General features: G+C 42.9%; 1 protein-coding gene across 1 annotated transcript in view; it reads left to right on the top strand.

Annotated features, from left to right (window-relative positions):
* Positions 1–4596: 4596 nt before the first annotated feature.
* LOC132892044 (activin receptor type-1-like) overlaps positions 4597–25661 on the top strand; it is a 245534-nt gene continuing 224469 nt past the window's right edge. The window contains exon 1 of the mRNA XM_060930371.1: positions 4597–4903. The gene's annotated coding sequence lies outside the window, so the exon portion shown is untranslated. The remainder of the gene's footprint in view (positions 4904–25661) is intronic.

The raw sequence follows: 25661 nt of genomic DNA, 5'->3' as shown, positions 1-25661 counted from the left end.
ATTTTGTCAGATATTACAGAAATAAACATATATCACAATGACCACATTTCAGAGAGAACTAAATTTCGCCAATTTTATGAAATCATAATGCTGTCTACTTTTAAATAAATAAGGATTAAATAATTGAGATCTGCATGTCTTGACACTATTTCGTAAAAATAAACAAAGAGATGACTCGTTTCTGGTATTAGCAAACTTTCTGCTCTCTAGATCTCTGGTGAGCATCACTAAACACAGAATTTAGCTAACTAGCTGCAAAAAAATAAAAAAAGAATAAATACATAAATAAATAAATCAATAAAAATAAGTCAATCTAGTTTAACATTAAATTTACCCAATTAATTTTTTTATACTACTGTTAGAATGTATTATTTCACCAAGTTATAGCCATGGACAGAAACAACACTTGGGACTGACTATCTATCTATCTATCTATCTATCTATCTATCTATCTATCTATCTATCTATCTATCTACAACCCTGATTCCAAAAAAGTTGGGACAAAGTACAAATTGTAAATAAAAACGGAATGCAATGATGTGGAAGTTTCAAAATTCCATATTTTATTCAGAATAGAACATAGATGACATATCAAATGTTTAAAATGAGAAAATGTATCATTTAAAGAGAAAAATTAGGTGATTTTAAATTTCATGACAACAACACATCTCAAAAAAGTTGGGACAAGGCCATGTTTCCCACTGTGAGACATCCCCTTTTCTCTTTACAACAGTCTGTAAACGTCTGGGGACTGAGGAGACAAGTTGCTCAAGTTTAGGGATAGGAATGTTAACCCATTCTTGTCTAATGTAGGATTCTAGTTGCTCAACTGTCTTAGGTGTTTTTTATCGTATCTTCCGTTTTATGATGCGCCAAATGTTTTCTATGGGTGAAAGATCTGGACTGCAAGCTGGCCAGTTCAGTACCCGGACCCTTCTTCTACACAGCCATGATGCTGTAATTGATGCAGTATGTGGTTTGGCATTGTCATGTTGGAAAATGCAAGGTCTTCCCTGAAAGAGACGTCGTCTGGATGGGAGCATATGTTGCTCTAGAACCTGGATATACCTTTCAGCATTGATGGTGTCTTTCCAGATGTGTAAGCTGCCCATGCCACACGCACTAATGCAACCCTATACCATCAGAGATGCAGGCTTCTGAACTGAGCGCTGATAACAACTTGGGTCGTCCTTCTCCTCTTTAGTCCGAATGACACGGCGTCCCTGATTTCCATAAAGAACTTCAAATTTTGATTCGTCTGACCACAGAACAGTTTTCCACTTTGCCACAGTCCATTTTAAATGAGCCTTGGCCCAGAGAAGACGTCTGCGCTTCTGGATCGTGTTTAGATACGGCTTCTTCTTTGAACTATAGAGTTTTAGCTGGCAACGGTGGATGGCACGGTGAATTGTGTTCACAGATAATGTTCTCTGGAAATATTCCTGAGCCGATTTTGTGATTTCCAATACAGAAGCATGCCTGTATGTGATGCAGTGCCGTCTAAGGGCCCGAAGATCACGGGCACCCAGTATGGTTTTCCGGCCTTGACCCTTACGCACAGAGATTCTTCCAGATTCTCTGAATCTTTTGATGATATTATGCACTGTAGATGATGATATGTTCAAACTCTTTGCAATTTTACACTGTCGAACTCCTTTCTGATATTGCTCCACTATTTGTCGGCGCAGAATTAGGGGGATTGGTGATCCTCTTCCCATCTTTACTTCTGAGAGCCGCTGCCACTCCAAGATGCTCTTTTTATACCCAGTCATGTTAATGACCTATTGCCAATTGACCTAATGAGTTGCAATTTGGTCCTCCAGCTGTTCCTTTTTTGTACCTTTAACTTTTCCAGCCTCTTATTGCCCCTGTCCCAACTTTTTTGAGATGTGTTGCTGTCATGAAATTTCAAATGAGCCAATATTTGGCATGAAATTTCAAAATGTCTCACTTTCGACATCTGATATGTTGTCTCTGTTCTACTGTGAATACAATATCAGTTTTTGAGATTTGTAAATTATTGCATTCCGTTTTTATTTACAATTTGTACTTTGTCCCAACTTTTTTGGAATTGGGGTTCTATCTATCTATCTATCTATCTATCTATCTATCTATCTATCTATCTATCTATCGATCGATCGATCGATCGATCGCACCTTAAGGTTCCCAAGCATTACAAGATTCACACAGTTAGTCAAAGTTGCCTTTCAAAGGCAAATGCAGTTCCACAGTGTCATTAAAATGTTGTTACCTCCTACCAGGGGGACGTGACATGTCCATGTTAATTGCTGGCTCCCATCCAGGAAGTGTTAAACCTTGACTGTAAGACTGCTGCCTGTCACATAAAGCTAAAACTGTATATATCATTGAATAATTAATATTATATTAATATTAATAAATATAAATTAATTAAAAAATTATTATTATTATTATTATTATTATTATTATTATTATTATAAATAGCTATAATAACTATTAGATAATTATATAAATATATAAATAACTATAAAATTCTAAAATATAATTATAAAGTTATAAAATATAAATAACTATATAAGTATTAAAACAACTGTAATATTATTGATATCAATTCCTATAAATGTTTATTAATTAATAAACATTTATATTAATAAATCATTGGATATATCCTTCATGTATGTAAATACAGTATGAGTCAAAAGTTTGTACACCCCTACTTTTTCATAGCTTTTTCCGTATTTTGTATTTTCTCCATTGTAGAACAACACTGAAGACATTGCCAGTGTGGAATAATAATTATGTGGTCAACAAAAAGTGTTACCCCCCCCCCAAATGTTTCATATTTTAGATTCTTCAAAGCATCCACCATTTCCCTTGATGACGCTTTAGACACTATTGGCATTATCTTAACCAGCTTCCTGAGGTAGTCACCTGGAACGCTTTTCAATTAACAGGTGTTCTGCATCAAAAGTTAATTAGAGGAATTTATTACCTTGTTAATGCGTTTGAGATCAAACAGTAAATAGTAAATCATAAAAATGCTCAGCACATACACAATGTTTACATCTATTTATTTCCTTTAACATACACTCGCTCAAAATGCACATGCAGCTTTCTGCACATTAACAGTAGCCGGTACTGGATGGCACTGGACTGTCTGTTTGTGCTAGTCATTGTTTTTGCACTGTGCTTGTTGTCTGCATTTTATGTTGTGTGTAGTTTGTTGTCTGTAATGTTTGCACTCGCTGCAGTCTTGCACTTGATGTTGTTATTTGTAGATTGCAGTCCTGTGATGTTTAGTGTAGCACTGTGGTCCTGGAGAAACGTTACTGCTTTTTAACTGTGTACTGTACCAACTGTATGTGGTTGAAATGACAATAAAAAGCCTTGACCTTGAAAATGCAGTGAATAGCCCTGTTCCACAACTGTAGTAATCCATATTCTGTAAAGAACCGCTCGACTAGGGAAAGAGAAACGACATCCATCATTACTTTAGACATGAAGTGACTTAATTAATAAAAATAAAGAAAAACCATTCAAATAGAAGGTGTGGTCAAATTTTTCTGTGGTACTGTATTTATGTACAATATATATATCTGTCTGTAGGATGGATTTAGAATTTTTTTGTTGTTGTTGTCATCATGTTATTAAATTTAACACCCCTCCCTTTTCATGACAACCTAATTTAAAGATATTAAATCTCTCTCTCTGTCTCTCTCTCTGTCTTTCTCTCTCTCTGTTTGTTTGACCCTCTCTCTCTTTGTGTCTCTCTCTTTCTGTCTCTCTGCGTCTGTCTGTCTCTTTCTGTCTCTGTGTTTCTTTCTCTCTCTCTTTCTGTCTCTGTGTGTCTCTCTGTCTTTCTCTCTCTCTGACTCTCTCTCTTTGTGTCTCTGTGTCTGTATCTCTCTGTCTGTCTCTCTCTATCTGTTTGACTTTCTCTTTCTATCTGTCTGTCTGTCTCTTTCTGTCTCTCTCTGTGTCTGTCTCTCTATGTCTCTCTTTCTCTTTCTGTCTGTGTGTGTGTCTCTTTGTCTTTCTCTCTCTTTGACTCTTTTTCTGTGTGTCTCTCTCGTTCTCTCTCTCTCTGTGTAAGTCTCTCTCTCTCTATGTCTTTCTCTGTCTTTCTCTCTCACACACACACACACACACACACACACACACACACACACACACACACACACACCTAAAAACTATCATGCAGTTTCATAACTTGTTTTTCTTTTTTAACAGCACATCTGGTTTTCAGATGTGAACCTGTTCAGCTTGTGAGAGCTTTAATTTCGCCTTAGATCCCGCCTCCTGACCTGTGATTGGCTGGTAGGTAACCATACGAGCAGTGCTCTGATTGGACCGTGCAGGACGCCTCCGGTCGCTATCAGTTGCTATTTTCAAAACGCCTTATACGGAGTGGAAATTTTTAAATCTAAGTATAAACATGAAAAACATACACAGACAGGCAAGACTGTAGTGATGTGATTTAAATAGTTTTGCGGAAAAAACAAAAAGAATCTGTTGAACTGGAGGCAAGAGCAAATCATAGTGCCGGTGGGCGTGGTTTACAGTATGTAGGCGGGGATTTAAAAAAACCCAAAGAAAAAGCCCACAAGCCGTGTGAGAGAGAGAGAGGGGGACTGGGAGAGAGAGGGACTGGGAGAGAGAGAGAGGGGGACTGGGAGAGGGATGGAGGCCGAGAGGTTGTGTGATTAACCCCGAGCGCTTGCGGTGTTGTGGAGTGTGAGCTGGGGCTGAAACTCAGAGTGAGTCATGGCGGAGTGTGTGTGTGTCCGGGAGTAGCCCCGCCCCCCCCAGCCAGCAGTGTGTGGGTCTGAAACTCAGCAGCAGCGCAGCGGAGCGGAGAGCCGAGGCCGGGAGCGCGTCCACCCCTTACTGCCCGGCGAGGAGCGCGTCCACCCCGCACTGCCCGGTGAGTTATTCACGGCTTATACTGTTTGTCGGGACACGGTGTATATACACACACACTCACACTCTCTCTCTCTCTCTCTCTCTCTCTCTCACACACACACACACACACACACACACACACACTTTCTCTCTCTCTCTCTCTCTCTCACACACACACACACACACACACACACTTTCTCTCTCTCTCTCTCTCTCTCTCTCTTACACACACTTTTTTTCTCTCTCACACACTTTCTTACACACTCACTCTGTTTTGTGTCTTTCTCTTTGTGTGTCTCTCTCGCGTCCTCTCTGTCTGTGTGTCTCTGTCTGTGTGTGTCTGTCTGTCTCTGTCTCTCGCATGCTCTCTAGCTGTGTGTGTGTCTCTCGCATGCTCTCTCTGTCTGTGTCTATCTGCCTGTCTATCTGTCTGTGTCTCTGTCTGTCTTTCTCTGTCTGTCTGTGTCTATCTGTCTGTGTCTCTGTCTGTCTTTCTCTGTCTGTCTTTCTCTGTCTGTCTGTGTCTATCTGTCTGTGTCTCTGTCTGTCTTTCTCTGTCTGTCTGTATCTCTGTCTGTGTCTATCTGTCTGTGTCTCTGTCTGTCTTTCTCTGTCTGTCTGTATCTGTCTGTCTGTGTCTATCTGCCTGTCTATCTGTCTGTGTCTAACTGTGTCTCTCTATCTCTGTGTCTGTCTGTGTGTGTCTCTCGCATGCTCTGTCTGTCTCTCTCTTTCTGTCTGTCTCTCTGTCTGTGTCTGTCTGTCTCTCTATCTCCTGTCTGTCTATCTAACTGTCTGTCTGTCTCTCTATCTCTTTGTGTGTCTATCTCTGTATGTCCCTCTGTGTGTCTGTGTCTCTCTGTGTCACTCACACTCTGTGTCTCTCTTTCTCTCAGTTTTGTTTGTGTGTGTGTGTGTCTCTCTCTCTCTGTGTGTGTGTGTGTCTCTCTCTCTCTCTCTCTCTCTGTTTGTGTGTGTCTCTCTCTCTCTGTGCACATGCGTGCATGCCTGTGTTTTGGCGACAGTGTGTCTGAGTGCTTACTTTTGTTTCTCTTCATGCATAGAAAAAATGTCTAGAGATGATAATTTCTTTGTGTACGCACGAGCTGTTAATCCTCACGCGTTTGGTTTGAGATGCTTGAATAAGTAAAACTCCTTGTGTTGCCTTCAAAACACCGAAACTTCGACCTTTTGAACTGAACCAACACCAACAGGATGAGCTTTAGTCGTCGATGTGGTTTGATGATTATACTCCCAGCCTGTCCCTGGAGCTTCACTCTGGTGACCCCTTTATCTTTGGTCCCTGTATTAATACGACTCCTTCACCTGGACGCTAAAGCTGCGCTGCAGTCGCATACACGTCCAGGTAAAGGTGTACACCTCCCAGTGCCACCCCAGTGACCAGGAAAAGGCTTCCGGTTGTTATTATTAACACTGTGTATGAGGTCTGTAAGAGGGGTGTGTGTGTGTGTTTATCATGTTTGCAGACCATTGGCACTTGGTTAGCTGGTCTTTTGTCATGCAGCCAGGTGTGCAGGTTCAGATTTCAGTCTTCGGCCTGCGTCCATCAGCTTCCCACTGAGCTCTGAGCGTTACAATAGACTGGGCGGAGGAGGGGAAGAGGGAGCTGGAGGTGCTTTTACACCATTAATCACCTATTATTTCACACTTTTTAACAGAAGGGTGAGATGCAAGCAGACATGAAGTTAATCAGTGATTAGTGAATACCTTAAAGCAGATACATAGAACCATTTATTTTTAAATACGTTTCTGAGTGGATAGTATCGCCATCCTTGACTCTTGTATGCTGCATAAACGGGAGTAAAAAAAATATTTTTGAGTTAAAATCGACCGCAACGTTGGCATTGGAGCTGCCCCGCTGAGCCAGCCAGCCCTGAGCGCGTGACGTCACAGCGGGAACCGGTTTTAAGGCCGAGGCCTTTTACAGCTATAGACCAAAGTCATATAAATAAAAATTTATGGTGAAAGTAAGAAATCCCGTTACCGACTCGCTCAACTAAGACTGATTTGACTTCACTGATTGTGGGTTGACTCTCATTAAAACAGGATGGGTGTTATAACTTATGCAACATACATGTACATGCATGCATTTTCACTGATAAAACGTAAAAGGCTAATTAAATAATCAGATGAACTGAGACAATCACATTCTGAAGCAAATTAAATAATCTTATACCGGTAACTTAAACACACAATACAAGTTACATGTATTAATCTAAATGCAGGTAAACGTTTTGTTGTTTTGTGTCCAAATGAGAGTCGGAGCTTACCCGTCTGTGTTCTCGCTTCTTGAAGGCCGATCTTGTGGCCGATTGTTTTGAAACAATCTGACTTTCAGTTGTTCGTTCAGTTCTCCGTTCATTCGCTTCTTCCACATAAGGGCAAGATGTTGCTGCTGAGGCGAGCATATCCAGCGGAGAAATCAGACGGCTGGTCCACTCGTTCTCCATTTTCTCCATACTGTGTACTCCGTCATTACTGCTCTGCTCAGGCAATTACTAAAACCCGGGACGGGACAAAACGCCACCGGTTTTAGCAACAACTGCGGGGAGGTCACTGCCCGAGAGATATGTCATGTCCCGTTACATCCCGGGTTTTACCAACAACCCTCGGCTCCCACTCCGGGAGAACTGGTGCAACTGAGCTTACTTTCCTTTCCTTGTAGTTTTCTTTTTCTTTAATTGTTGGTACTGCACCCTCTTTCAATCCGGGCTTATAGCCAACGCTCCTCAACAGATCAGAGGTCTCGTACGAGTCTTCAGTAAAATGTGCAGAGCAGAGGAGAGACCACTTCGTAGGTGCCCAATGTGCCCGTGAACTTCTCGCAAAATGCATCCAAATCTTTGCAGTTCGAACATTCTTGGGCCATGAATGCAACGTAAATCCACCTTCTGTCGTGTTGCTGCACCCACCAGCAACACATCTACGTGGCATGGCGATAAATTAGCTCAAAATAGAGGATCGGAGTTGCCGTCAGCTCTGTGTTTTAGTATAGCGGAAATGGCGATGAGACCGATAGACTCCCTGCTGTGACGTTACGGACGTCAAGGTCATTCACTCAGATTGCTACCTATATAAATCACTTTCATCGTAAAAATTACTATATTAGATTTATTGTTGACGCTTAAAACGATTCCTGTGCCATTCCTGAGGTCTCAAGGCATGTATAAACGAAAGTGAGGCCATGGTTCTGCGTATCTGCTTTAACGCTTGTGTTCTCGACTTCAGGTTAAAATGGCCTGATTTAATTTTGACAGAAGCGTAGCTGACTAAAACGCCACCTTTTCTCGACTGAACATGGAAAAATAAATACTTTTGGTACATACAGTAGTCATTCTTAGTTATTTTGAATTACGGTGGTTTAGCCCTCAGTGTATTCGCCCCATCTTCAGGTGGTTTAGTCTCATCATTGAATTGACTTGAACTAAGTTTGATCATAATGTTGCCTTGTAAGATCAACAAAAGCCAAAATATAACAAGCAGGAGAAGAGAAACTTTTTTTTTTATAGATTTTTTTGTGATTTTGCTCCGAAATACGAGTGGTTTCGATTCTGTTTCCATTTCATGTTGAAGTTAATATATTCAGCAACAAATGCATTCTTGACCTAAAGCCAGGCTTGTAGTACTCGAGTCCGACTCGTGTCCTAATTTTAAGGACTCATGACTTGACTTGGCCTTGAGCACTGATGACTTGGACTCAGACTCGTGCATTAACTGCATTCGGACTTGTAAATTAGAGCCGAGGACTCGGGTTTTTTCTTTATTTTTTGTAACATGCCATAATACTTTGGCGTGAAATATTTATATTGACATCTACATGAATTTTTATACTAATTTCGTGCAAGAGTGTCACACTTGCGCGCCTTGGTGTGTGCATCAGATAAATTCTCATCCCTGTGAGAGTCTTCCGTGGATCTGCGGAATTCCGAGTTTTTCCCGCTGAAAATGTCATTTTTGTGAAACGTGTAAATCCGTTGAGAAAATTTTGGGGGTAGGGGTCGGTGCGAGGCGAGGCTTGTGGTGGCACAAGCAGGCATGACCGACCGCCCGCCAGCATCTTTCGGCAGCGCTCATCGCAAAATTAGTTGCAGCTGTGATAACGGAAATCGTCATTGCTTTCTTCAATATTTACGCTAACGACAACTCACAACAATTTCCGGCAATGTTTTGGCGCTAGTTTCATCTCACTTCTACAATTCACGGAGAAACAAGCTATACGTACACGGTTTTGATCACTTCTTAAGTTCTAATTATTTTGGTTAGTTTTCAAAGTTACTTTGCCAATATGGCGAAAGTTTTGGACCGCAAAAATGAGGATCATGCCAGGGAAATTGATAAATCGAACGGGATAAAGGACTGTTTCCGATGGGCATGGCTCAATAGTAGCGTTACCGTGCAGATAGGGACACAGACGACGTACCTGACGGAACATGTCCGAAAAGTGGACGTGCCGGGAAAGGTTCTGTGTATGTCACGGAGTGAGCTGTGATGCTCGTGCGCACACACCTTCACACACGCACACCTCTCACGCAAGCTCACAGCGCATAGGCAGCAATCTGCCGGCAACGTTCAAACATCTTGGCTGACCCGTCGCTGTGAGTTGCACTTCATTTCCATTACTGTTTTCTGTATGGGTATTACTGGTTTTCAAGCATTTCATACTCGACCGTTTGCCGTAGTTTCTAACGAGAGCAGCATTTGTTGCGAGTGCAGGGAAAGGCCTACCGGCATTCTAGTAACATTTGTTTGGCTCCACTCAGATGTAAAACGCATCACACATTTCTAAGCATTTTCATCTCCCATCTGTTAAGCATTGTCTCTGGTCTAGGAAACACGTACAAACCGGTTATTTCTAACGTCAAGTTTATTTAGTTCTAACATTTTTATAACACAAAATAGTTTTTAGTAACTCATCACGCGAACTCCACACACTTCCTGTTTGTTGTGAGAAACCGAGGGACTGTACCATTGGCTTATGGAGGGGTTTCGCGGGTGTTTGGTAGAACAGACTATTTTAACGGGGGTGTTTTACTGGTGTTGGGGAAACATGCATTTTACTATGCACTGAAGGGTTTTTGATTAAAGAAAATTATTTTGGATTTTTGTATATTTTGTTTGTTTCTTTAAATTGTTATTTTGTATTTAGGATGTCATTATTTAGTTGATTGATTAATTTTGCAATTTGGGCTCAACTGTGGGCGGGGCTGCGGGTATGTAAGCTCTGCAGTAGCTCCAGAGCCTCAGTTGTGGTTGGAACGTCTTGTTTGAAGGTGCTGTGGTTTGGCTGACTAATAGTTTTGTTCGGGGTCTTTTTTGATTTAGTCTGGCAAACTTGAAGCCTCTTTATTTTTGTGTTTTCTTATTTTCTTTGTATAGTTTTCTTTTTGGTAATTTGACCCTTTGGTTGGTGCACTGTAAATATTTGCACTATTTTAAGAAAAGTTTTGAAAATGGAAAAAATAAAAAATATATTTTTGGAGGAAGAAGTTTTCTGGCTCTCTCTCTGCTCCACTGCCGTCCATCCTTGCAACTATATATATATATATATATATATATATATCTCAAAGTTTATAAACGCTTTAAACCATCATTGAATTTGAAAACATTCATATATGAGTGATTCCACGCTTATGGGTACTGAAATGGGGACATGAACTTATTTTTAAAAATTCACCTAAAACCATTTCTTTTTTACCATCAGGTCACAAAACATGTAATCTTTAATGAATGATATGTTAAAAGATAACTTTAATTTTCTGAGATGTAATAAAAACATATTTATATGCCAAAGTCAGAACGTAACAGGAGTGTTGTGGACATATATATATTCTCAATTTTAACAATGTAGAATTACTTTTTGAAACGTAGGAAGGTGATGTTTTAGCAAATATAATTAATAAACATGTGTAGTAGAATAAACATACACATTCTTTCAATAAGATTAACATGGTATATAGCTAGATTGTAATTAATTTGTAACAGACGCGAGATGGACAATCGTAACAGAAGTAATGTAACAGACATCATTTTGGAACTCGTAGGCTTGACTTTGGCATATAAATATGTTTTTATTACATCTCAGAAAATTAAAGTTATCTTTTAACATATCATTCATTAAAGATTACATGTTTTGTGACCTGATGGTAAAAAAAGAAATGGTTTTAGGTGAATAAGTTCATGTCCCCATTTCAGTACCCATAAGCGTGGAATCACTCATATATAAAATTAGTGTGTATATATGTGTGTGTGTGGGAAAGGGGGATTGTGAATTGGGCAAATGCCCCCTAGACCGGCCAGGCATTTCAGAGTTTTTTTTTTTTTTTTTTTTAAATGTCCCATTCTCATCCCTGCTCTCAGGCGCGCCCCGGACCGCATGCACTGTAAACGACTCACACCTGCACAGGATTAAGGCACAATTCTTGGGTTTCAGTCACGTGACTTTTCTAGCAAAAAAATAAAACGGCTGCCGTAGTGCAAACACCTAGCGATAATTTATCAGAGTACGCTTGTAATCTAGAAGCCACTGCTGGCTTTAGATATATTCAGAAGATTGCTCTGTGCAGTGGAATCGACCCCTACAGTCTGGGAAAGAAGGATTTGTCATACGATCTGGAAAACTACCCTTCAGTCGAGTTCCCCGACATCTCGAACTATCTGGTGTTGCAGACGTCCTTCTACACCGCAAAACAGATGAAAGCGTGGAAGAGTACGGAGGCTTACAATTTTTTTGTATGTGGCTGGGTAAAGGACCTCGGGATCAAGTCGCTGCCCAATGAATCCTGGATTGTTTTTGCCCGTGTGAGTATGTTTTTTAAGCTTTTCGTTCGTGTCTTTACAACGAAGCGCTGCAAGTTGAAGTGTAAACAGACAACAGTTGGCTTGATTCTCACTTGTGTTGTCTCTTATCTCTCAGCTAAATCATTCACAAAGATCATCAGAAACCCCTTTAAAGACCTGGATCTTAGTTAAACAAGACGGAGAAGTGATCACGGCGCATTGTAACTGTACGGCTGGGGAAGAATTTTGTCGTGGCCTTCATGCATATGGACTTTGTGAGGAGTGAATAATGAAACAGCTGGGGACTTTAGCGCTTCGTGACTAAAAAAAGTACCGTAAAATAACGACACACAGCAAGAAAAGTACTTGGAAAACACTAAGGACAGAGCTGAGAGGGAAATACAAACCTTTCACCAAGTGATCACTGCATGCAAACTCGAGCATGCTTTGACTCGACTCCCTTCGATTTCACTGAGAGGTTCGAAAGCCACCTTTCTTGACGTCTTTTTGTGAAATCCTGTGTTCATTCACCCTTTTTTTATTAGTTCACAGGGAACCCTGAAGAAACTTTTATCAGTTTCATGATTTGATCGATTCGAACAACCTAAAACAACGCAAGCGTAAGGCATCTTTCATGCGAGCAATGCACCTTCTCTGTACAAACTGATCTTTGGTCGACCACCAGCTCAAGTTTTGAGTAACTAATGAGGCGGGTGTGACGTCACGTGAAACCCAGCAATCAGCGCGCCGATATAAAAACTGTGAAAACGCACTCGCTTTGCGAAGTATTGAGTTGCGTTGCTGATACATTACCGAGCCTTATTTCCTTGTTTGGTTTCCTGATCCCTGATTTCCTGTTTCTCGTCTTTGATTCTGCCGAGTCTACGATAGCCTGTTTGTGCCTCGCTCGACCTATCACCTGTTTCACCATTGTAAGATTTTGCCTGCCGTTCTGGATCGTTTACCGTCTTCGCTTGTATTAATAAACACACCTTCTGCACTTACATCCGTCTCCCAACCATCTCTGACAGAATACTTCACACTCCCTGATAAAGAGAAGCACATTCACCTGTTCAGGAGCAAACTAATGTTAACGGCGCTAAAACAGCCACTGTCGAATGGTGCGGTTGGAGTTTTCTCAGACTTGACTCAGTTTTTTTTTTTTTTTAATGACGTGAGCACTGGGGACTCGAGACTGGACTTGGACTCGAGGTTTAGTGACTCGACTACAACACTGCGTGAAGCGCTTCAGTTCAGCTTTTCATTGTACTTTGGAGGAAAGATTCAAGGTCGTACTTGAACATCTGATATGTGATACAACCGAACGTACTAAAGACCAGAGGATTTCAAAATCACCCAAAATTATTACCGCCTCGTGTCAAGTGCGAGGCAACTAAAGATGAAAATTTGACATTGCACTGAATTATTACCGGTGAACCAGAATGTTTGAGAATGACGGACAAAGAGAAGCCATGGTGTGATGGTTAGAGAAGCAGCTTTAGGATCAAAATGTTGCCGGTTTGATTCCCTGGACCAGCAGGAATAGCTGAAGTGCCCTTGAGCAAGGCATCTAACCCCCACCTGCTCCCCAGGCTGCTCTGGGCATAGTGTACGTCGCTCTGGATAAGAGCGTCTGCTAAATGCTTGTCATGTAATAATGATCTGTCAATGTCCTTTTAACTGCTCTGTTGAGCTGTAAACCAATCGTTACATTTCACATGAGTCCCTCTGGGCTGAATTACATTGCTATGACTTTTGGTGCTGATCTGGATCACTGATCCGGAACGATCCATGAAAACACGGGATTATTTTTTTTTCAATCACTTATGACTGTCAATTTTCATGATTGGGGGGGGGGAATTCAGCTTTTTTTTATTTTGCTCAGGGCGACAGGCTGCAACTTTTCCTCACTAAGCATCATTCTATCTCTCACCGTTCTGGATCTTTCGGGTACAGTGACCAGACGTCCCGGTTTGTAAGAGCTAGTGCCAATCACTGTGACTTTAGTCACAGTCTATATCTAGTTTCTTCCACTTTAAAGCTGTACTGCCTTTCAGATTTTTCAAGCATAGGTCATAAAAAGAATTTTCCCCGATACCCAAATATTATTTTTGTTTAGTGGACCGAAAGCTACTGAATTCGAATCACAGACTTCGAATTTTATTAGTTTTTTAAAAAATAGAACAATTAATGAATTTCTCTCCACATGGCCCTAAATTCTCTGCTATTTTTTCCTGCTTCACCATGACGCAATACAAGATACTACATCATGCATCACGTGGTGGGCTTTCCTCGTTCGCGCAAGGCATTGTGGGATACAAATTTGAAACGGGAGAGAAAAATGGAGGACGTGAGTGTGCGAATGAAACGTGAAAGACCGACTACAGTAACGGAAAGAAAGCAAGAATTAAAGACGTTATGTTCTATAGGAAGGAAAGGAAACGCAGGACCAAACTAATAAATATCGGCGCTCAGCGAGCACCTCGGTGTGATCAGCTGTTCGTTTAGCGACAGAATGATGGAACTGTCAGTGCACGCTCAAAGGTAAACCTGTAGATGGCAGTAATGCAACACTGTGGATGCCAGCTGCTGTAAAACCCAAAAGAAGAAGGTAAACCTGCGCATGCGCACACAGACTTCCTCTGTCTGCTTGACTGCGCGAAGCGAGCGATTTCATGCACATTATTTGCTTTAATCCTCTCAAATTAAATAACTTCCCAGCCACAGAATGGCCTGATATTTTGTGAGATATTACAGAAATAAACACCTCACCAGTTTTATCTTTTGAACTAAAAGAGAATCGGTGGTTTTCTAGTTGTAAGTCTTTCCCGCTGTGAAGAATAACATCAACCAAATAAGTAAATGTAATCGGAAGGTTGAGAGTTTAAATCCCCTGACTGCCAAGCTGCCACTTGAGGAAGGCCCTTAGCGCTGGTCTAAACTGTAAACTCTGCTCAGTTATAACCAGGGCTTTGAACCGGTTCAAGGAACGAAAACCGGGAACTTTTTTTTCTATTTCACATGGAACAGAAACGAAACCAGAAACTTTATTAATTTTTATGTTCCGTGACTGAAAGTCACGGTTATCGCCATCTTAGGATCTTCTCAGGTATCATTCCCACCCCAGCTGGGGAGGAGTCATTAATGGTTCAGGAGAGTGAATTATCTGAGCAAGAGAAGAGACGCCGGATATTAGAGTGTTTAAGTGGTCCTGCTTTAGAGGTCGTGAAGTCGTTGTGCCTCAGCAAGCCTAGTGCTGACCCTGAAGAGTGTTTGGATGCACTGGATAGTGCATTTGGATCTCCAGAGTCTGGCGAAGACCTGTATTTTTCTTTCCGTCTCATACAGCAGAAGGCTGGTGAGAAATTATCTATGTTCGAAGGCTTGAACCCTTTCTGGCTAAAGTTGTTAAGAAGGGTGAGGTTTCAGCCAGGGCTTTGAACCGGTTCAAGGAACGAAAACGAAAACCGGGAACTTTTTCTATTTCACATGGAACAGAAACGAAACCAGAAACTTTATTATTTTTTATGTTCCGGAACAGAAACGCTTATTAAAAATAATGGTAACCGGTTAATACCGGTTTTTATTTCGTTCCTCAAAGTTTCCGTAGCCTACAAATAAAAAGTCATTCTTCTCCTGCGCAAGTTTCTATGACCTGCTGGGGTTCACTTCCTGTGTGACGTTCGCTGACTGAATGGAGAGAGCGGGAGGGTGGACTACTATCACGTCTCCACATCTTAAATAAGAGGTAAATATTGCAGTCTGTCGTTATTCAAAAACGTCAATTTCAAACACGATATCAATATATTTGTCCACGTTAATGAGAGGCTCGCGAACATTAAATGACGTTAACCTCTGTTAGCCTATCAATGCATAGGGCCTGACTAGCCTTTGGTAACACACTAAACGAATTATCTTTCATTTTTGGCACTTTTTCTGTTTGTGTAGATGGGAAGACATACTGAGAATCCAAATCGCCAACATTTGAAATAATTGTTTTGAATTATTTCTTGTCTTATTTAATGAAGGTTGTAATAGAATAGAGATCTTGCAGTCACGTGACCGGAAAGTACACAACCGCCATCTTGTCGGTCAAAAACACCGCTGAATACTGCTGCACTCGTGTACAGAATGGATCAATTTCAACCGACGGACTACACGGCTCATTTTTCTAATGAACAGATAACTAGATATATGTCTAAAATAAACGATCTACAGATTAGTGACCCTTATGGCTTACCGGACGGAGTTTTCACGACCGGATTTTGAATTGCCAGCGGTGGAATACCCAGACGTGTATGATTACCTCATTAACTTTCCCTCGCTGTTCAGTGGTGAAGCACTGCGTGCTTATAAATCTCTGCACAGTTATCTTTACAGAAATTCAGGATTTGTCAGCGACTCAGATGTGGCATCTTGTAAACAAGAATCCTCATTGGATGGGTAAGTCACTTAAGTATTGAGTATAGCACTGACCAGCCGATTATAGAATAGAATAAGGTAATTCCAGCTGTAATTCCAAATCGTCCGTGTTGTTTACATGGATCTGGCGTTGGAGAGGTAGAGGCTTAGCAGTGGAGGTTTGAGTGACTGTTTTCTGAGCTTAGTCAACAGGCCGGCTCTACAGCCTCGCTTTTGCTTCCTCTCCCAACGCCGCCTCCTTCGCTTTGCTTCTGATAACAATCCACGGAGACCCCGCTGGTCTCGCTATCTCGTCCGGAATGTTGTGCATGCCATGGAAATCGCTACAAACCGTCATTTTCTGCTGGAAACCAATGTCCAGTAAGTCCATACGGTTGTAGTGGATCTTGAAGTCCGGTACAGACGAACAACACGCAAAAATACACACAAAAAACATAAAAAACGTGCACAGGTAGGGAGAGCTTGTAGCCGTAGCCGTTGTAGTAGAATTGTATATAGTAGGGTTTTCCAGAAGAAAAGGTAGAAGTAGAAGGTGGAATATGGCGTTTGACCTACAAGATGGCGTCTGTCACAATCTGGATCGGCTGTGACGTCACATGCAAGTGCTCCATTGGCCTACATTTGTCTTAAGCTGGATGAGACAGAGACATAATTTTATAGCCATTTGTTAAACAGCTGACAGGGAACGTAATTAACCGTTCCGGGAATGAAATTTTTTTGTTCTAACCGGTTCGGGAACGTCTATTTACTGGTGGAACCCAAAACCGGAAACGTTAATTCCGTTTCTGTTCGGAACGAACCCATAGGAAAAAAATTCTGGTTCAAAGCCCTGGTTATAACTCTAAAATATCTTCCGTAAAAGTGTCGGCTCGGTGAGTAAATATCAACTGACAAGATAATGGATAAAGAAAACGAAGCTGTTGGAAGATTAAAAACTCAGTGCCTCTCTGCTGCCTCGTGACTGTAAATGTCGTTAAACTAAGCGCTACTGGAAGAAATGTTGTTATTGACTCCTGGAGACTCTGGAGTTTTTGCATAATCTGATTACGTGTGTAAGTGTGCTGATCAAATTGTTCTGTCAAATGTAATGACGTGTAAATTGATCGCTGTCACATCTAATACGCAGATGCGCGTACGCCTGAGCGTTTTTTGTGTGTGGGGCTTCACTAATGGGTTTAATTAGAGAAGGGAAAATCATCACGCAGCTGATGAACAGTTGTTTCACGAAAGGTGTTTACCCAGACGCTCTGGCTGAAAACATATCAGTGTTTTGTCTGTGTTTACTGTTTAAAAAAAAAAAGGTCTTGTTGATGCAGGGTGTTTTTTGAGGTGGATATATTCAGTCATTCTATGCAATCAGTCGTGTCTCCCCCGACTTCTTCTCTAATCTCGGTCCAAACAGGCGACGATTGTCTCCAGTCAAGCTTCAGTGAGTTTCTATAGAGGGCGGGGTCATCACACGGCCTGCACAGAGCAGCTCCATCATGCGCTTGTGTGTGTGAGATAACAGATGTGTTCGGACAGGTTTGTCTGTGCGGAATGAAGCTCCGTGTCCTGAATCTGTGTGACAAGTTTTGTTACGGTGCGATGTCTGTCTGGTATGTTCACCTTAAAACAAAGGCGTTTTCCTGAGAACGGCTGACGTTAAAGCGAGACGGCCTTTCGATTTCATAAAACCGGTGAAATTTAGTTCCGTCTGAAATGTGGTCATTGTGATATGTTTATTTCTGTAATATCTGACAAAATATCAGGCCATTCTGTGGCTGGGAAGTTACTTAATTTGAGGGGATTAAAGCAAATAATGTGCATGAAATCGCTCGCTTCGCGCAGTCAAGCAGACAGAGGAAGTCCGTGTGCGCATGCGCAGGTTTACCTTCTTCTTTTGGGTTTTACGGCAGCTGGCATCCACAGTGTTGCATTACTGCCATCCACAGGTTTCCCTTTGAGCGTGCACTGACAGTTCCATCATTCTGTCGCTAAACGAACAGCTGATCACACCGAGGTGCTCGCTGAGCGCCGATATTTATTAGTTTGGTCCTGCGTTTCCTTTCCTTCGTATATAACATAACGTCTTTTCTTCTCGCTTTCTTTCCGTTACTGTAGTCGGTCTTTCACGTTTCATTCACACACTCGCGTCCTCCATTTTTCTCTCCTGTTTCAAATTTGTATCCCACAATTGTTTGCCTTGCGTGAACGGGGAAAGCCCACCACATGATGCATGGACGTAGTATCTTGTATTGCGTCATGGTGAAGCAGGAAAAAATAGCAGAGAATTTAGGGCCACGTGGAGAGAAATTCATTCACTGTTCTATTTTTAAAAAAAAAACCTAATAAAATTGGAAGTTTGCGATTCAAATTCGGTAGGTTTCGGTCCACTACAGGGTTTTTTCTAGAAAAATTTAGTATGAGGGCGCTCACCATGGTGAGGGAGCGAAGCGGGGGGGGGGGGATGGTGCCGGTTGTCCCCCCCCCGGCGTGCAAAGCCTTTGAAAAATGCTCCAATGGGACATTCTGAGGCTATCTGAGAGGGAAATTGTAACAAATTGTCTGTCAACATTGAAAAAGAAAGAAGTAATCTTCTTCTGCCCCGGACAGTCTTTGGCTTTCTTCCGCTTCGTGCCGCGGGATGACATCTTTAAATGCCCAAGTGTCAACAAAAACAACTCGCGAACTACTTGTCAAAAGCTCCCGTGCCGGTGGGTGAAAGGTCATTCAGTCTCGAGAAATCTCGCTCTACAAGTCAGCTGACCTTGTATGTAACCCATGTCGAATCTCGCGAGAGCAGCCGCGACAAGTAAACAACTAAACAACATGGCGCCTCAGTCTGGAAAACGCCAATTCGGATTGTTTTTGCACCGTCTGGCGGTGTATCTACTATGATTGGAATATTTTTGGAGCAATTATATCTAGGGGTGTGCAAAAATATCGATACGGCGATATATCGCGATACTTTGTCTTCCGATTCAATATCGATACTCAAAATTTGAATATCGATATTTTTTCAAATAATAAAAGCATGTTTCAGATGGGTTGTAAATCCAGTACGACTTCCGCACCTCCGCTCCGCGAGGTGTCGCTGTGCCGCTCCCTCACTGCAAGGCACTCTTCGTCTTCTCTTTTTTTCCCCGGCGGTTGCAGTGAGGAAAAAAAAACAGGCAAGCATGGCTGTTAACATAAACCTAGAGACGCCGCCGAACTTTAAGGCAGATGTTTGGAGGCACTTTGGATTCCAAAGGAAAGGAGAGAAAAAAAAAAAAAAAAGTGAGCCGGACAAAGAGAATGCAAAACCTGTTTCGCTCCAATTAAGATGCCCACTGCACTTTTCAATGTGTTTCAGACAGTGTGTTGTTCCTGCAAAATAAGCACAAGTTAAATGTTCTCAAGTTTACAAAGAACAAATTGATATTAGTGTTAGCACTGAAATGTATGTGCAGTCTGCAGTGCAAGTTTTAAGTTTTTCATAAAACAATTTGATTCTGCTTGTTAAGCAGCACTGATGTGTCCATGCTTACAGAAAAGTTGAGAATACTAGCACAGAAATGGGAATTTTCTGTATGTTGTAGTGAAGCAACTCTTGGTTTTGCCAGCAGTGGAATAGAGACAAATATATGTCTGGCAAGAGTGTGTAGTTATGTATGTGAAATGTAATTTTACAGTGGTCAATAAATTCTGATTTTCTTCAGTGACACAGATATCGTGATGTGGTTGAAATTTCTTGCAATATATCGATTATCGCAGAATCCCTGTACCCTGATAATATCGTTATCGTGGGCAAAATATCGCCATAGTATCGTATTGTGAGGTATCTGGTGATACCCAGCCCTAATTATAACGTATTTGATGATCAGACACATTGTCACGTAGTGTTGCTGGGATGTTTTCACGGAGTCGGTAAGGGGGCGCACGCCGAGAGTAAGAGGGCGCAGCGCCCCTGTTCCCCCGTTTAGACGAAAGCCTGCACTAAATGAAAAATATCTGGGTGTCGGGGAAAATTTTTTTTTTTTTTTTTTTTGACCTACATTTGAAAAATCTGAAAGGCAGGACAGCTTTAAAGAGACTCGATTAGCTTTTCCAGACATGATTGACACAGAGACTGGTAACCTACTGCCTTCACAGGTTGTTCAGTTTGCTGAGCTGTGGACAGATGTTAGTAGATTCACAACTCCTATGAACAGAGTTCTGGAAACTTCCCTGTTGTGGGTTTATTTAAAAACGTGTTCCCAATCGGGCGAAGATGGTGAAGGCAGAACCACAGGTCTGTGTCTGTATTTACATTTCATTTACATTTGACCAACACTTTCTCCAAAGTGACTTCCAGGTAAAAAAACGACGCGATCCGAGGATGCAGCTGAGGGTTCGGGGCGTGTCTCAGTGTCGGTCTGTGGCTTTAACTATAAAAACATCTGAAGCAACACTGCAAAACATTAGAGCTGTACCTGAAGAGGTTTTCACCTCGATACACAGTACATCATGTCCTGCTTTTTTTTTTGTTTTTTGGGTCCACATTCACTGGATATGAACAATCGCGCGCCCTGATTTGGCTACTCTGCTACTAGGATATCAGCTCGTATACTGTGAGTAGAGGAAAAACAAAATGGCGGTGCGTTGCTGAGCCAACTGAGGACAAAATAAAAACTACTTGAAAACAAAACCCCCCAAAAAGCAACAAAATATGGAATGAAAGTATGTGATGGTTGGAGTGTTTGTCCCCCCCAATCCAAGAATTATTACAATTTTCACAAATCGCTCCTGTCATTTCGCCGGTTTGTTTACATTCTAAGCAGAAATGATTTTGTCAGACGTTTTCTGTAAAGTTATTTATCGAATTTGCAAAAAAAAAAAAATGCTCCGTTTCTCAAAATCCAGTGAATGTGGAGAGAATAAAACTGTTATTCCACTCAATCTCGTCGTATACGGCGTATAGCCAACTTGGTGCTACGTGCCTCGTCGCCCGTCAGCTCATGTACGACTCGATTTCGTGGAATAACTGTTCAATATGTAATGGCCCTTTTCCACTACCCTTTTTCAGCTCACTTCAGCCCGACACGGCTCGTGTTTCGACTACCAAAAACCAGCACGACTCAGCTCGCTTCAGCCCTGCTTAGCCCCTAAAACTCGCACCGTTTTGGAGTGGGGCTGAAGCGAGCCAAGCCATGCCGAGTGAGGCTGGGGGCGTGAACAGACACTCCCCTGTGCACTGATTGGTGAGGAGGAGTGTCCTCACATGCCCACACACGCCCCGCGAGCGCGCTGGGATCTGTAAACACCGCAAACCCGGAAGGAGAATAATTACGAATTGCGAGAATTTCTGAAGCCTTATGCGCCTCGCCTCATCTGTACGCTCTTGCCAGTATCTGTTGGCGTTGTCGGCAACAACAAGCCACAGCACCGAGACCAGCAACACTAACGACTCCATGTCCTCCATGTTTATTGTTTACTATCCGGGTCGTGAGACTACCGCTTAAAGGATCACTGAATCAGTGACATACAGAGCATCGTGGACGAGTTCGCGGAGCGCAAGGCTCGTCGTATGCCCTTCAAATGATGCGCGCAGTAGGCTATTGATGTTTTATTATGAGCCATGTACAGTATGTCACCTAATGTTTTTTTGTTTCTGAGTTACATGTTCGTTTGAAGGACTTAATGTACAAAATAACATAGTTGCACCCCGTAGTGTTGAAATTGGTAAACACAGTGCATTCAGTGAGGTTTGCACCGCCCTCCTTTTATTTCTGACTCTTCCTGTCACCGTTGCAACCTCTGAGCGCTCATTCGTATGCCCTTCAAATAATGTGCGCAGTATAGGCTATTGATGTTTTATTATGAGCCATGTACAGTATCCTAATGTTTTTTGTTTCTGAGTTACATGTTCGTTTGAAGGACTTGATGTACTAAATAACATAGTTGCACCCGGTAGTGTTGAAATTGGTAAACACCGCAGTTGCGGACATTTTGTAGCCTAAAATGATGTTATGATAAGCTTTAATAAAGGGCCCGGTCATTTGCCCCGCCCCCGGCCCGGCTCTGACTTGTTCCGCCACTGTCACTGATGTCACTGTTTGCGCTGCTTAACGACATCACGTGACGTCCACCCACTTTCGCTAACTCCACCCAATGTGTCCACCCACTTCCAGCCAGCACGGTTCAGCGCGGTTGTAGTCGAAATGCAACTCCAACAGCCCTGCTCAGCTCGACTCGGCACGGCACGGCTCAGCCGCGTTTGTAGTGGAAAAGCGGCATAAGTAGTGCAATATTTAAAGGTCCCATGGCATGGTGGTTTGTTGATGCTTTAAACGGGTTCGTGGAGGTTTCCGGATGTTATATCCGCAGCCTTTGTCGAAATGAACCCTCGGCACGTAGATATAGCCTCCTGGGAGAAAGCCCCATTTCAGCCCTTTCCCAGTGCGTCGTTTTGCTAATGAGAAGCAGGAGGCGGGGTGGTGGCGGGTCTTATCATTAATATTCATGACATGTAAACGTGTTACCTCTGATTGGCTAACAGCACTGTGACGCTACCTCCAGTGGGTCAGAACAAGCGGATGTGGGTGTCTTACTATGGCGAGAGAGAAGGAACAAACCGCGAAGGGAAAAATACCGCGCGCTGAAGTCATTAAGGTGCGACGCGAGGAAATAAAATAAATTCAATAAATGTTTGGGTTTTTACTGAACAAACAAACAAATAAAATGAACGAGTGACTTAAAAAAAGAATGTGGGTGTCTTTGTAAAAACTGTTTTGATTGGCTATTATAACAGAGCATGCTGCATGCTTTTTGGTTTTGTAGCGCAGAGTACCTGGCTAACTGCAGGAAGCGGTTAGCTGCACAGCTAATGTAGCCATTGCAAGGCTAACGTGGCACCGATTTTAAAACACGGCAAAACGACTTAACAGTTATACACTTACTTGTTCGGTGTTTGTGGCTGATGCGGCAGGGATGCTTGGTACGGACCCAGGCTTCAGTGACAGTTGATGTGCAAAACCTGCCCTGTACTGTCCCAAGTTGTGGAAACATTCATCAGGAAAATGCTTCCGACAAACATACACCGTCTTAGGTAGACTCGACGGCGTATTATTGAAGTAAATAAAATTAAGCCACTGCGTCTTCAGGGGCTCTCCCGTCGGCAGTAAAAACAGACTCCTTTCTGTGTTGTCACATCCATGTACAGCGCAACTTCCATGTTTCGCTTGCTTAGGTGATGCCATGTTGTTGTGTCCTCTATGGTCTCCTCACTACAACTGGGTGGACAATCCATACAGTGGGTGGGAATCCAGAGGGGGGGCGTGGGGATCATCTCCCTTGCTGACGTAGGCAAGGGAAGAGTTTATCAACGCGCCGTTTTGACGCGCCATTCTCAAATGTTGGGCATAGTTTGGTTTACACATTATGAAATTTCTAGCCACTGGGGTGACTTAAGAAGGTCAGAGGAACTCATTTTAACGTTAAAAAACCTCAGAAAGTGAACATTTCATGCCATGGGACCTTTAAAAAGCGTATAATGTTTCTGTATGGTCTTTGTGAACAATTTGAAGTTGAAATACGAGCGTGAGGGGAAATAAAAATCCTACAACGTGCAACATAAATTTGAACTGAATCGTATTTTGTGCTCTGAGAATCTGTTAAAGTGCCGGAAAACTCGCACCGTGTGAGAAATTGTGTTGAAAAATGACGCTTGTGAAACTTAATCGCAGTAAATAATGTGAAAGTGTCGTTCCCCCCCAAAAAAAATTAAATTGTGTAATTCATCCTTGTATATCTTGCGATCCGTTTTTACAGATTGAGGTTTTTTTTTTTTTTTAACTAAATACCATGTCTCCCAGTCCCTTTAAAAGAAATCAAAATCTAATATCTGCAAAAATAAACTTCTGAACATGAAGTGAGGGGGAAAATGAAAGGAGGTACAGGAGTTAGATTTAAGCATGAAATATGCTGCGTGGAGAGGAGAGGAGCACAGCAGGGAGGAGCGGAGCAGAGAGGAGTACAGCTGCATGGAGTAGAGCGGAGAGGAGTGGAAAGGAGTACAGCTGCGTAGAGTGGAGAGGAGCACAGCGGAGAAGAGTACAGTTGCGTGGAGAGGAGTACAGCTGCGTGGAGTAGAGAGGAGAGGAGTATAGCTGTGTGGAGTAGAGGAGAGGAGTACAGTTGCGTGGAGGAGAGGAGTACAGTTGCGTGGAGTAGAGGAGTACAGTTGCGTGGAGTAGAGGAGTACAGTTGCGTGGAGGAGAGGAGTACAGTTGCGTGGAGAGGAGAGGAGTACAGTTGCGTGGAGAGGAGAGGAGTACAGTTGCGTGGAGAGGAGAGGAGTACAGTTGCGTGGAGAGGAGAGGAGTACAGTTGCGTGGAGTGGAGAGGAGTACAGTTGCGTGGAGAGGAGAGGAGAGGAGTACAGTTGCGTGGAGTGGAGAGGAGAGGAGTACAGTTGCGTGGAGTGGAGAGGAGAGGAGTACAGTTGCGTGGAGTGGAGAGGAGAGGAGTACAGTTGCGTGGAGTGGAGAGGAGAGGAGTACAGTTGCGTGGAGTGGAGAGGAGAGGAGTACAGTTGCGTGGAGTGGAGAGGAGAGGAGTACAGTTGCGTGGAGTGGAGAGGAGAGGAGTACAGTTGCGTGGAGTGGAGAGGAGAGGAGTACAGTTGCGTGGAGTGGAGAGGAGTACAGTTGCGTGGAGAGGAGAGGAGTACAGTTGCGTGGAGTGGAGAGGAGAGGAGTACAGTTGCGTGGAGTGGAGAGGAGAGGAGTACAGTTGCGTGGAGTGGAGAGGAGAGGAGAGGAGTACAGTTGCGTGGAGTGGAGTGGAGAGGAGAGGAGTACAGTTGCGTTGCGTGGAGTGGAGAGGAGAGGAGTACAGTTGTGTGGAGTGGAGAGGAGAGGAGTACAGTTGCGTGGAGTAGAGGAGAGGAGTACAGTTGCGTGGAGTAGAGGAGAGGAGTACAGTTGCGTGGAGTAGAGGAGAGGAGTACAGTTGCGTGGAGTAGAGGAGAGGAGTACAGTTGCGTGGAGTAGAGGAGAGGAGTACAGTTGCGTGGCGTGGAGAGGAGAGGAGTACAGTTGCGTGGCGTGGAGAGGAGAGGAGTACAGTTGCGTGGAGTGGAGAGGAGAGGAGTACAGTTGCGTGGAGTGGAGAGGAGAGGAGTACAGTTGCGTGGAGTGGAGAGGAGAGGAGTACAGTTGCGTGGAGTGGAGAGGAGAGGAGTACAGTTGCGTGGAGTGGAGAGGAGAGGAGTACAGTTGCGTGGAGTGGAGAGGAGTACAGTTGCGTGGAGAGGAGAGGAGAGGAGTACAGTTGCGTGGAGTGGAGAGGAGTACAGTTGCGTGGAGAGGAGAGGAGTACAGTTGCGTGGAGTGGAGAGGAGAGGAGTACAGTTGTGTGGAGTGGAGAGGAGAGGAGTACAGTTGCGTGGAGTGGAGAGGAGAGGAGTACAGTTGCGTTGCGTGGAGTAGAGGAGAGGAGTACAGTTGCGTGGAGTAGAGAGGAGAGGAGTACAGTTGCATGGAATAGAGTGGAGAGGAGGAGAATACGGTTGCGTGGAATAGCGAGGAGAGGAGTACAGTTGCGTGGAGTAGAGT

Source organism: Neoarius graeffei, chromosome 9, assembly GCF_027579695.1.
Source record: "Neoarius graeffei isolate fNeoGra1 chromosome 9, fNeoGra1.pri, whole genome shotgun sequence".
NCBI classification, from domain to species: Eukaryota; Metazoa; Chordata; class Actinopteri; order Siluriformes; family Ariidae; genus Neoarius; species Neoarius graeffei.
This window is presented reverse-complemented; position numbering and strand designations above follow the sequence as displayed.